Source organism: Pseudochaenichthys georgianus, chromosome 19 (genome assembly GCF_902827115.2).
Source record: "Pseudochaenichthys georgianus chromosome 19, fPseGeo1.2, whole genome shotgun sequence".
Taxonomy (NCBI): domain Eukaryota; kingdom Metazoa; phylum Chordata; class Actinopteri; order Perciformes; family Channichthyidae; genus Pseudochaenichthys; species Pseudochaenichthys georgianus.
The window spans coordinates 15,047,257-15,060,152 of NC_047521.1; the positions used below are offsets into that span (position 1 = coordinate 15,047,257).

General features: G+C 42.0%; 1 protein-coding gene across 4 annotated transcripts in view; it reads right to left on the reverse strand.

The window, feature by feature from the left end:
• Positions 1-12,896, reverse strand: part of ptprea (protein tyrosine phosphatase receptor type Ea) — a 51,458-nt gene that overhangs the window by 20,091 nt on the left and 18,471 nt on the right. For 3 of the 4 annotated variants that reach the window (XM_034107054.2, XM_034107056.2, XM_034107055.2), the window contains one exon: positions 7,046-7,299. The gene's annotated coding sequence lies outside the window, so the exon portion shown is untranslated. Of the gene's footprint in view, positions 1-7,045; positions 7,407-12,896 lie in introns of those variants that run through there. The other variant, XM_034107053.2, reaches the window with a different exon arrangement.

Here is a 12,896-nt window from a genome sequence, read left to right on the forward strand (position 1 = left end):
CGAACTCATCGGCTTTATCAAGAATAAAAAATGTATCAAGAATAAAAAATAAAAGCCAGGCATATAGACATTACACACCACTGAACCTGATGTCAATTCAATTTTTTTTAACAGCTCTCGTAGATCAGTGATAATTGGTAAAAACAAAAGGAAGGCAAGTGTTTTGTATAACGTTTAACACCCCTGGATCTTAAAATACAATTTTTATATGTTTCCCATAACATTTAGAGCGGGTTATCAATCTAGATTGTATAAGTTAAGTGTTTGTGATATCATAAGTCCTGGATGGATATCCTCGTGGATTCATCTTCCTGCATGCATTTCCAAACATTTGGACTACATGTTGTAAATGTATTATCTCTTCGATTTACACACGGCATCTATTGCACGTCTGTCCGTCCTGGGAGAGGGATCCCTCCTCTGTTGCTCTCCCTGAGGTTTCTCCCATGTTCCCTTTAATCTGTGGGGTTTCTCCGGAAGTTTTTCCTTGTACGATGTGAGGGTCTAAGGACAGAGGGTGTCGTATTGTCATACTGATATTCTGTACAAACTGTGAAGTCCACTGAGACAAATGTAACATTTGTGTCATTGGGCTATATAAATAAACATTGATTGATTGATTGATTGATTGATTGATTGATTGATTGATTGATTGATTGATTGATTGATTGATTGATATTGGCCATAGAGATGTCTGCCTTCTTTGGAACTTGCTGATGAGTAATTAGTTCAGTTATATCATTACTTTTGTAATTAGTTAAGAGTAATTCAAGAGATGTATAAAGCAACTTGGCCAACACTGTCCAAACTGCCAACTGAGAATGAGTCATTGCTATATAACTCCTTCCATCAACACTAGCCTCTTCACTGAAGATTACATTTAGAAACACAAAGATAACTATTATTCTCATCATCAGCAGCAGTAGTTGCAGTACTGAGTCACACCCTGCAGTATGTCACACGAGCACTATCTACAGCACCGTTATACAGTAACTCTGCAGCGCTGCATTCCTGCCCATTTGGGCTCCTCCCCTCCTGCGCTCCTAGCATTGTCATTAATCAATCCCTGCTCCTTCCCAGGGCGCCCAGACGCTGTGGCAGTGGTAATGACCTTGGAGACCCGCTGGCTCCGCTCTGCAGAGTCAGCCTTCCACCTCTTTGGGAACAAACGCAGCATCTCCCATGGAGATTCAGCAGCATGTGTGAGAAAATGCACATTTTCTGATATACGTTTGCACGCAGGAAAGAAACCTTTACAGAACAAAACAACTGAGACGAAACCACTCGAGCCACTGACAGGAGAAAACAAAGTGTGGTTGGTTGCTAGGTTCATCCAAAAACATCCTGTTGACTGAAATATGTCAGCTACTGTGTTTGACCGTGAAAACTACTGCCATTAGAGGTCTGCACGGGAAATAAGAGCTTTTAGCTGCTGCATATTAGTTAAAAAATAACACGTTTCTAGATGAAAAGCGATTATGGAAAATCCTCTTAAAAACATTCCAGTCATAACATTTGAGAGCTGCTCTCATTTAGCACACACCATCATGCTTTTACCGTTTAAAGCATTTAAAGCTACTGTCACACTCTGGTGAGGCATGGAAACCAAGAGCGTAATTGGTAGTAAATATTTACTCCAGTCTGTCGTCTGCAAACACCACATCTGAGTTTACACTTGGTTGGCTTGTTTGAGTGTCTGCATGGGTAAGTGTGTCACACAATGTCACAGTTCATTCTTCTAAGGAGCCAGTAGGTCATTAACTCACTTCTGATCCACAGATATACACGCCTGTGTTTCTGCCCAAGATCTGCTAACAATTGGCATGCACAGCGACATTGCCTGGCATCGCATCACACACACACACACACACACACACACACACACACACACACACACACACACACACACACACACACACACACACACACACACACACACACACACACACACACACACACACACACACACACACACACACACACACACACACACACACACACACACACACACACACACACACACACACACACACACACACACACACACACACACACACACACACACACACACACACACACACACACACACACACACACACACACACACACACACACACACACACACACACACACACACACACACACACACACACACACACACACACACACGGGCCTGTCTGAAGACCACCGTGCCAGAAATCATTCTACTAGTGGTCCATCATGGGTGTGGGGACAATCTTCCCCTGAGGGTCTCATCATGTCCGCCAGGCCCCTTACACCTCCAGACCTGACAGCATTGAACACAGAGCCATCTATCTTTCTACCACCTTGACACCTCTGGGATTTACCTCCTCCCTTCTTTCAATTATTCAGAAGCAGAGCAATTACGGCCAGGAATCAGAGCCATCGATAGCCAGCGTAATGCGTGGCAGCTGGGCTGGAAATGATGAAGCCGGCGTTGTGACACTTCTCATTACCACCCAGCACTCTGTGATTATTGGCACTGTGCTGTGGACAGGTATTAGTGTGAGAGACTTGTGGAGGAACAGAGAGAGAAAAAGAAGAAAATGGGATTTTGTTTAAGCTGGGCGCCCGTCAGCGCGGTGATGTATGGGAAATGTATTGCTTGAATTGTTGAGCTATTAAGAAGAGGATGAACGTTAAATAGAGTGGTAACGTAATGAGTTCTTAGGTTATTGAATATGAGGCGAGGGTCCTTGTTGGTGGTTTGCTGGGAATGTATGCATGCGGAACCTGCATTCTTCACTGGTTAAAGGACAATTCTGCTATTTGTCAAGGAGGGTGTTATCCTTATGTTTTAGGATTATTACTTGCAGTAAAAAAACGAATGATGTTGAGGCAAGAACGCAAGACTCCTACAGCTTTGAAAACAAATTTGCATAAATAGTCTCAACACTTGAAGCTAATTGCATAGTATTTGTAGTACCTTTGCTTATTGTTTATTTTTTAAATGTAATATCGTTTGGAGATATCTAAGGGAACTATTTCATGGCAGGGTGCAGTGACTTTGTCAGGTTGCCAGGCAACTATCTGAGGCTCCACTCAGTCACTGGCTAGCTATTTCCCCCACTTCCTTTGTTTATGCTATTCTAATGTGATGGGCTGATAGCTGTAGCTTCATTCATTGACTCGAGAGTGGGATCAATCTTCTCATCTGAAGTGTTTTTCACATAACAGACAGCAGTTCCTTTTTTTTTTTTTTTTTTTTAAAGCTGTAGGATGCTCTTTTGGTGCTGTGTTGGTAATTGACATGTGACTACCATCAATAGTCATAGTAGTGGCAGGAATATGAAAATGACACCCAGTATTTAGTCAGGATATCATTTTCTTTTCTTTTAAAATGCATTTGTTTAGCCTGTGTGGTTCCCCTTTGAGTTGTTCTGAGGCATTTACTTAGAGGAATCAATGCGGAAACATTAGCCATGCAGGAACCACATCCTTTCTTATAATAAGCTTAAACATCAGAAGCAATAAACTAAATGATGACTGGTGGCAACATTAGGGGAATATCACTTCTTAAACTGACCATAAATCAAATCAGACTTCCTTTTTAGAAACTTTAATGGTCAATAAAAAGGATTAAGCAGATTAGACTGTAGTTCTTTGCAGAATCATAACAGCTGACTCAGATTGGCGTGTGGTTTTAGAGAGCATTACAACCAACCACACTGCCTCCCCTGAGAATATAAGGCTCATTTTTGTGTCATGTTATTCAAGCGTAGAAATAACAGGCAATTGAGAAATCCTGTGGGATAGAGAAACCTACTTCACTCAAATGAGTTAGAATAAATTGCAGTGTCAGTGCCTGTAATCATGACAATCCACAACACTTGTTCTACTGGTGTGAGATTTATTTAACATCAGCGCAGAGGCAAAGACCAGGCGTGTAGAAAACCAACCCCCACAGAAAGAAGTGGGGGGGGGGGGATCTTGCATAGAACCCCCACTTTCAGACACAGACAGACAGAGATAACCAGTCTTTGGGGATCGGAGCAGGACAGACAAGATCTATCCCCCAAAATATCCTTTCATTCCCTGAGAGGAGGACAGAGAGGAAGTGGGGAGGGCACCCGTGGAGAAACAAGTGATGAGCACTGCTGCGGGAGAACAAAAAGCCACTTGATTTCTGAGGGGAGGAGAAGAGGAAGAGGAGGAGAGGAGATGCGGGACCAGAAGGGATAAGTGAACGGGCCACGCAGTGAGGACGAGGAGCCTGCCTCTGCTGCTCTGCAGAGATAGAGCAGACCGGTGCAGACGCAGGCTATCAAACCCTACAGTGAGACTTTAAAAAGGGATGTGAGCATTGGTTCTTGACCCCAGCTTGTCTGCATGAGGTTTTACTGTCAAACAGCTCCGGCTTCCATAGCAAACCCGCAGTATCACACTTCATCTTCCAGAATAACAACCCCTATAATGCTCCCTGATCATACGCCCAGTGACAACAGCAGACAGAACAACAAACACAACTGGTGTTTTCGCAGCATAGTCGAAGCTTTACAATGATTCCTGACTCCTGACTCCTAGAGCATCTGGAGGTGGCAGCACAGTTATTATGTTACCCAAACCAAAACCCCAACTTAACACATGTTTTACAATCCTCTTTGCAGGATCACGGCTCCTGCAGAGTACGTTATGAGCAGCACTTTGTTGATTAAGATTGTGTAACCCTGTTGTTTGGTCTACAGGAATATGAGTCAATCAGTGGGGCCTTGGGAACCATAGTGAGCCTCATTGTCCTCCCTCTTAAGCAGGCTTGATACATGAATGAGAAAATGCACACACATACCATATGCAGAGCAAATGAGGAGTTTACGCTTAAGGCCCTTTGGAGAACTCGCTGCACTCTTGAAAACAGGAAGTTCAACGTCTTCACACGCTGTTGACAAAAGCTCTGCGAGTTGGGCCTGCATGCAGGGATAGACCTGGCCCCGCACTAACAACTCCTGACAGAGGCGTGGAGGCGTGACAGGCCATCAGAAATCAGGGGCATACACACCAGGCGGGGGGGCAGGAGGGGTGGAAGAGGAGGTGATGACATATTGGGTATCATTAATCTCAACAACAGACAAATGTGTTCGACCTGCAGGCCACGGAGGTAACATAAGGGTCAACATATCAGTTCTGCTCGAGCTCAGGGGATGAAAAGGAAAACTGAACTGTTGTTTTGTCCCATCCTGACGGATTGAATCCTTGGGTTCAGATCAGTTTAATCTGATATGTTTTAAGTGTGGGGAACAAAACCCTTTCTGACAAGCTATTGAAGTAACAGCAAAAGTCCCTGACGTGCAAATACTTTTTAACTTTGCTGTTTTTTTAAAGGTGAGTACATTTTAAAGTTGAAGAGCAACAAGGGACTGCAGCACTATGTTGAGTATAAATACGATATGGGGGGGGGGCTTTGAGAAAAGTCAAAAGGGCAAAATAACCTTCTAGCATAAAAAATAATAATGTCTTTGCTTTTATAAAAACATTTCAAAACTGCAATTGAAATGCCAGAGTGCTCTATCATTCACATTCAACCAGAACTCTATGAAAACTTCTCTATAGCTGACAATTGCAGAGTGCAATCTGGATCACACTCTTGATAAGAGCTAATACATTTACACATAGTTCCTAATGTGTGTAGGACTGCATGCATGTGTGCCTTTGTGAGTATGTGTTTCTAAGCACATGCTGTCCTCCATCTGCTGTTTGATAGGGACTGTTTCCTTTCCTGTGCAGCTAGCCAACCAACCAGCCAGCCTTCCTGTACCGCTCTGCTCCAAAGCGGAAACGGGAGCGAGACCGCCACACACTCCTGAAAAAAAACCTGGATAAGATACGTGCACAAGCAGACACATGTTGATGGACAATGACTTGCCCCCACATTTGAACAGTCTCCTATCCTTTCCCTTTCCTTCAGTCTTAGACGTCTGGTTTGTTTTCCATTTCTCCATACTGTATGTGCTCACTTTCTTTATTATTTCATGCTCAAACACCTCCAGTCTTTAAACAGCTTGGAAGGGGACCACAATATTGTATTTGCTCAACAATGAAGGAGATTGTTCAATATTAGCAAAGTCAAAGCACGGGTGTTGGGAGGCTTTCGCAGTAATAAAATACCGTTAGCCAAATACCATGGGTTGTTATGGCTAGTTTATCAGTACATAAATATACAGACTATTATGTGTGTATTTATAATGTTACAGAAACAGACCAACTGTGAAAGCTCAAGTCAGCTTAGTAGATGGCATAGACTAATAATTATTTAAATCAATAGAAAAACGTGTTTTATTTAGTCATTTAGTCTGCTGTAATGGTGTCATATCTCTTTTATAATCATTTATAAGATAGTCTTTAAAAGGCCGTGTTCATTGTTTACTATACTTTTGGTGAGTGGAGTGGAGGGTTGTCACCAGACAGCTGGATCTTAAATGATCAGAGAAACAGTTAAGTTAAAGTGCTTTATTTAGTGTCTGTACAGCTTAACTCACAGCATTGATACACTCCCATGAAGACACCAGCCAACTCCCTCTTTTGATCTGTTTTCTCAGTCTCAAGTCTCCAGTGAAACATGTTCAAAAGCATTTTTTTTTACATGCAAGACAGGATCTAAAACGAGGTCTTCCAATAAAATGCACTACAAAACATGAATACAAACATTACCAGTGTATTTTCCAAACAATATAACTACTTTGAATAAGCCTGCAGTCAAGCTAGTGGCAGTTTTACTACAGTGTACAGCCCTCTGTTCTCACTGCTGTTTCACACTACTGTCCAACTTCCTGTTTCTCCGTCCTATTTACCAGCTGACATAGGCTCAGGCCATGAATCTCCCGAAAGAGGAAGTGACTGAATAGCCACAAATATGTCAGGAACTTGTGATAAGAAAATAAGTCCAGCAAAACACGAACAAAAATAAACAGCCCTGTGCAAATCAAAGCAGGTTGAGAGAAATCCTCAAGAAACCCGCTATGTCAAGAGTGAATTCATAAAAAGCAACTGAACACATTCAAACAATGCAGGTCACGTGGTGCTGAATTACCTTAATGAGTGTTGATTCAATGTATGGTGATTCTCAGATCCATAACAGCAGGTCACATGGTTCTGACAGAGTCCAATCGTCACATTGTCGTCTTCAGTGAGAGGTTGGACAGGAGCTGGAAGGTGGAGGGGGGGTGAGGTCTGCTCTCACAGCCCAGTGACGAGAGGCGATCCCTGGATCTTGGCGGTTCTCAGCAGTCCTCTTCCAGGGGCTCACTGAGCAGCAGCCAGCCTCAAAGGGATGCTGCTCACCACCTTTGTTTTAACAAGGGAGCAAGAAGGACATGAGCATGTTAGAAATGTAACAACAGAGCAGAGACCGACGAGGAGCAGAACCTGGAGGGGGAAGGCGTGATGCAGTTCCTGTCTTAAGCAGAAATGGTATGTAGCAAGAAGAGAAGAAGTGAAGTGAAGAGTAGATGACCGCTTCCTCAGAGGAGGAGGCTGTGAAGTGATAAGGAGAGCCAAGAGCATCGTGAAACAGCATATATCGCTCCGTAGGCCACACTTTGCAGATAATGATGATGCTTTGAGGGAAATTCAGAAGAAAAGTATGAACATTTTAATCATAAAATAAGTAAAGGAAAAGACAGGATGGCACAAAAAGGAGCCCATGGGCAGATGGGCAGAAAATGTGACCATGAGTTTGTGCTTTTGGGGCGAACATTTTGCAGAGCGACTATAATGCAAATGAGTCTTCGAAAACCAGCAGACACCGACTGCTAATGTATCCAGACCAACCTCATTTAAAACTGAAATGGTTCCCCTGATTTCAGAATCTAAAGACAGAAAATATATGCATAGATATGGAGCCACATTTCACATAAAGCATTTTGCTGTCTCGCTACGAACATATTTATTTTGGTACGAAAAAGGAAAAATAAATGTACTTGGATGCTTTTTTTCCCTATTTGAGTCTATTTTTATGAAAACATACTGGTTCACACTGTGCATACGCTTTAGTAGAGATGGCAGGTTGGTGCCATCTAATATATAATCCCTGCTAGTACCCACGGGAGGCCTGAAGGCAGGGTATAGACTAGAGGGAGGAGGGGGTGGGAGGGAAACAAAAGGGGACAAGGAGCACAATTTATCTACCTGGGAACGCTGAGCAGCCAAGGAATCTGGAGGCAGCATTTTCATGTGGAAGTACCTTCAAACCAAGGATTGTGGGTAAAAACTTCAATGGGCTGATTACATTCATTAAAACGTAATTCAATCATTTATACATCTGCAAAAACTTAAAACCATATGCTAACAAGTCTTCTTTACTCTGCTCACGCAACTTTGACGTTTTGTAGATACAAGGTTTTCTCCCATGTCACTGGCAGGGAGCATGCCGAGCGGTTGCCATGGTGACGATCTCGTCTAGTCGAGCAAAAGGGAGGCGTGGAGGTTTTTTTTTTTCTCTAACGATAAATGAATGGACACATCTCCTACAGCCCTCCCCATCTCCACCCCTCTCCCTTCTGGAGCTCAATAAAAACAGGCAGTCAACATTTGCTCTATGACATCTTGGAAAATGAGTTGTCATGCTTGAGGATTGCCATGACAGCCAACAAATGGCACTCGCTAAAGAGTCCGTTCTCAGAAGGCCGAAAGGAGGAGTGAAATAGAGAAAAGAAAGAAGAAGTTTTATCATTAACCCTGCGTATTACAGTTTTTTATTTACAACTAAGTTCCTGGAAAGCAATGTGAGGGAGTATTTCAAATCCATATCATCTCAAAGCTCATAAATAAATAATAGCAGGTCTGACAGTGGGGAAATCAGATCAAGCAAACTATTGAATAATGGAGGAACCTTCCTGGAATGCAATCCAGGAAGTATCAGTATCAGGCTCTGGTGAGAAAAACACAACAACACACTAAAGCTGCTGAATGCAGAATATGAAATGATTATAAAAGTCTACGTATCCCCCTTTTGTGTGTGGATCTAACAGCAGCCCATCAAGGGTCAGCATTGTGTCCTCTCACAGCATCAAGCAGTCAGTACTGCTGCAGCGATCCACCAAGCCAGCAGGGACTGGCTAGTTGAGAAACGTAAGAAAAGATAGCCGAGAGGCAACATAATTGAATTGTTTTGAACCTTCAACAAGGTTCCCCAGGTTGTGCCCCAAAGACAGAATGATTGATTTAAACAGCAACACCCTTTATTACAGACTTTTTTTATTTTATTTAAAAAACAACTAATTTCAGCATTTTTTCTAAGATAAAATGAGACAATGGTCACCATGTGGATTACAGGGTGTATGTGAGGGAAAGCACTGAACCGACAGAAGGTGCTGGACAAAGCAGCCCTTGGTGACTGTCATTAGCTATTAGTGTTTTATTTCCCCAGTCATGAATGGACTACCAGTGCATGTGGTTACGGCTTTTTGTAAAAAATCCACAACAGCTACTAATATCTGGAATCAGAGCACTAGCTGTTTGTAGTTATTAAATATGTAACTCAAAAAAACTCATGCATTCAAATGAACACAAGGAATATTTGCTTCAAATTCAACATGACAGACCTTTCTAAGGAACACAAAACATACACATATCGGCTCTGACACCGGCTCTCTGCTCTTTGGCAGACCAGATGCTAGGTCTTTGCGTGTGTAGAAGCAATTCACATATGCATATCATGTTAATGTACGTCAGACCTAAAAACACTGTTTCTCCCAAACTCTCATACAGCTGTTATTTCCCCACAACAAGACCCTGCTTAGCTCAGCTGGAAATATCTAGAACCAAGGTGGAAAATGCCAGGTCAGAGACACACAAATATATGGATACACACAGCAACACACAGTTGGCTCAACCTTTGGGGTTGTGGTCAATCAGATTACAAGATCTCCCAGTGCACCAACACAAATCCATTTATAGAGATAAGCTCTGACGACAACCGCTGCCCAACACCCAGCAGGAGAAAAAAGAGAAGGAGAAATGACACTTGACCGACTGAGGAGCCATGCGAGTTGCTTTCTGGCCCCAGCATCAGTTAACGCTGTTTTTACAGAAGTCCTCTCGGAAACTCCCACTGTCATTTAAAAAAACAAAAACGTTATGCTTTCATAAACAGTTCATGACCCAAGATAACTCTCATAAGGTCATATGATAATTCAAAATGTCTTTCTATCAGTTCTGTCAAAGGTTTAGGAAGAAAACATCTGCAAAGGCTACAATCCCAATGTTCCCTCCAGAGGGAGTTTCTCTCTTTTATTCTTCCATATGACATCACATTGTAACACTCACGCTTCTTTTGGCTGGCAATCCAACACAATGTAAGTGATATGCTAAAGAGTGGGACATCTCTAAGCTGTTGACAAATCATAACAGAGCTGGCCAGCTAACCAATCAGAGCAGACTGGGCTCTGGTTTCAGACAGAGGGTGAAAAGAGGTGCTGCAGCACAGGCAGTGTGAGGAACATAAAGAGCTGTTTGAACATTGAAGCATGGAAACATGTAGAGACACAGAATACAAATATGAAACCTGTAAATACAAATACAAATAAAGTGCAGGAATCACTAATGAGAGATTCTTTCTTATGAGCGCATTACTATTTTCTAAATGCTGCATAATGGAAAATAAAAAGCTATACAGTAATAAGGTGATGTTGCATTTTTAATGAGAGGGCTTTAATTAGAATGGAGCAGCAGCAGTCTGGCACCTGCTTTACAAAGTCAGTGAAGAGATGTAAAAGAGAAAGAAGTGTCGAGGCTCATTGTGATTTATGTTGTTCAGGCAAACCTGAAAGGGAGAAAATCAGCCCCAAGATAAGAAAAACTGCAGCAGCAGGAAATTATAATAAATGGCACTGCAGAGAATTGCATGTGTGTGGATTTAATGCTTATGATCAAATGTGAAATGCGACGTGTCCTTGATGAGCTGCTGTCCACACACTGTGAGCTTAATGTTGCAGAGCGAGAGGAAAGAGGGCAACAACGAGTGTGCTTTTGTTAGCCCTCCCTCCCTCGCCTGTCTGTCTGCCTTACCGGTCTTTCTTGGCATCAAGGTTTGCTGAGCACCACTGAGTGGCCCTTGGTCAATGCAAGCAGGATGTGAAAGTGATAATATCATAGAGCTGCACTTCTAAACTTGGCAATCGCTGTTATAATCAAATATCTGGAAATGTCCCGGGGCCCGGTCAGGACTAGATCATTTACCCACCGACAGTGTATGTGACAGACTATATCAATAGTGGTATTCATTTAGTGGGTAATTCAATGAGAACCCTGACTTAATACTCACCTGTGGCTGTGTAAAATCAATAAGAAATACAGTGATGGAATAAGCCTAACAAAGATGGAAATATCCAAGTCCTTCCAAAACTAAGTATGAGAGTCATAAACTGCTGCTAAGGCCTAATTACCATCTAGATTCAAAATATATGCAAACATGAAAATCTAATGACATCGGACTTTGTGTTAATAACCTATCTTTGTATGCTGTAAGTTTAACTAATATGGAGAATCTGGTAAGCCTTAAACCTGCTAAACATCAGCATGCTAACATTGTCAACATGAGCATGTTAGCATGCAGATATGTAGGATGTATTTTGACTTGCATCTGCATTGATTATTCAAAGTCCATTTGTCTCAGGAGTATTCTTTATTTGACCTCCATTTCATGTCACAGCCTGTTCATTTGTTGAATGTCCAAAAAAGGTCTGTGAGATGTAGCTTCTTTAATCAAATAATGTGCTTCACTGTTGGGGAGGAGATTTTGTATTACTTTCCATCCTCCTACACATCTGCTTTTTGGGTTTGCATTAGGATATACATTTTGGTCTAACAACAATTAAGTGGACCCTTGTAGAAAGCCTGTTAATTCCTAGTTCTCGGTCGCAAGGCCCAGACATGACTAACATCTGGCCAGAGGCCTTAAAAAATCCCTAGGTTATTATAACTGCAGCATGTAAAAACTGAAATTATTCAGACTTCCATCCCAAAATCCGACACACTTCACCTCCGTGGTGATGTCTCGCTCCCCTTTCTCCTCTCCCAAATTCTCCAAGGCACCTGGGAGCAGCTCAGACAGAACGAGGTTAGGATTAAACAAGTCCCCTGCCGAAGATTCCCTGCAACACTTAAACTCCACGAACCACATCTGGGAAATATTCATGATGACAAGGTGGTATTCTAGGGACAAGGGAGGAGTAACAACCCCATATCCACAGATAAGCAGATGCAGACCATTCTCTAGAACAGTGCTTCTCAAACCTTTTTCAGTAATGTACCCCCTTTGAAACATTTTCTCAGCCAAGTACCCCCTGACCGACCCCGAACATTTTGATCGAAAAAGCCTATACAAATAATTCCAATATAGTGATGTTCCCTCAGTGTGTGATTTATTAACTCCTTCATGCATGCATTACAACAAACTAAGGATATTTTCATTTTATGCATGAAAAAAAATAGTTTTTCAACTGAAGTAATATCTGTTTAACAAACCAATGAACAAAATGTTATATTATGCAAAACTATAAAATACAATACACAAATTGAACATGTTTATATGAGGACCCCTAGGTGGTTCTAGGAATATTTTATGTAAAATTGTGTTTTCTATTTAACTTATTGTACTAAGATTATTTTTGTAATCATGCATGGTATTTTATTAATTAACTTTTTTTTTTTTTTTTTTTTTTTTTTAAATATCACGTACCCCCTGCAGTACCCAAACGTACCCCTAGGGGTTCGCGTACCCCCATTTGAGAATCACTGCTCTAATACACACAAGGACACATGCAGTATGGACTGACATTAATGGGCATGTTAAGAAACATGTACACCCACACAAAAGGGAAAAACACCCTGTGGATTTCTCAAGCGTTCCGTGTGTATATCTGGCTACAGCCCAGGGCTCC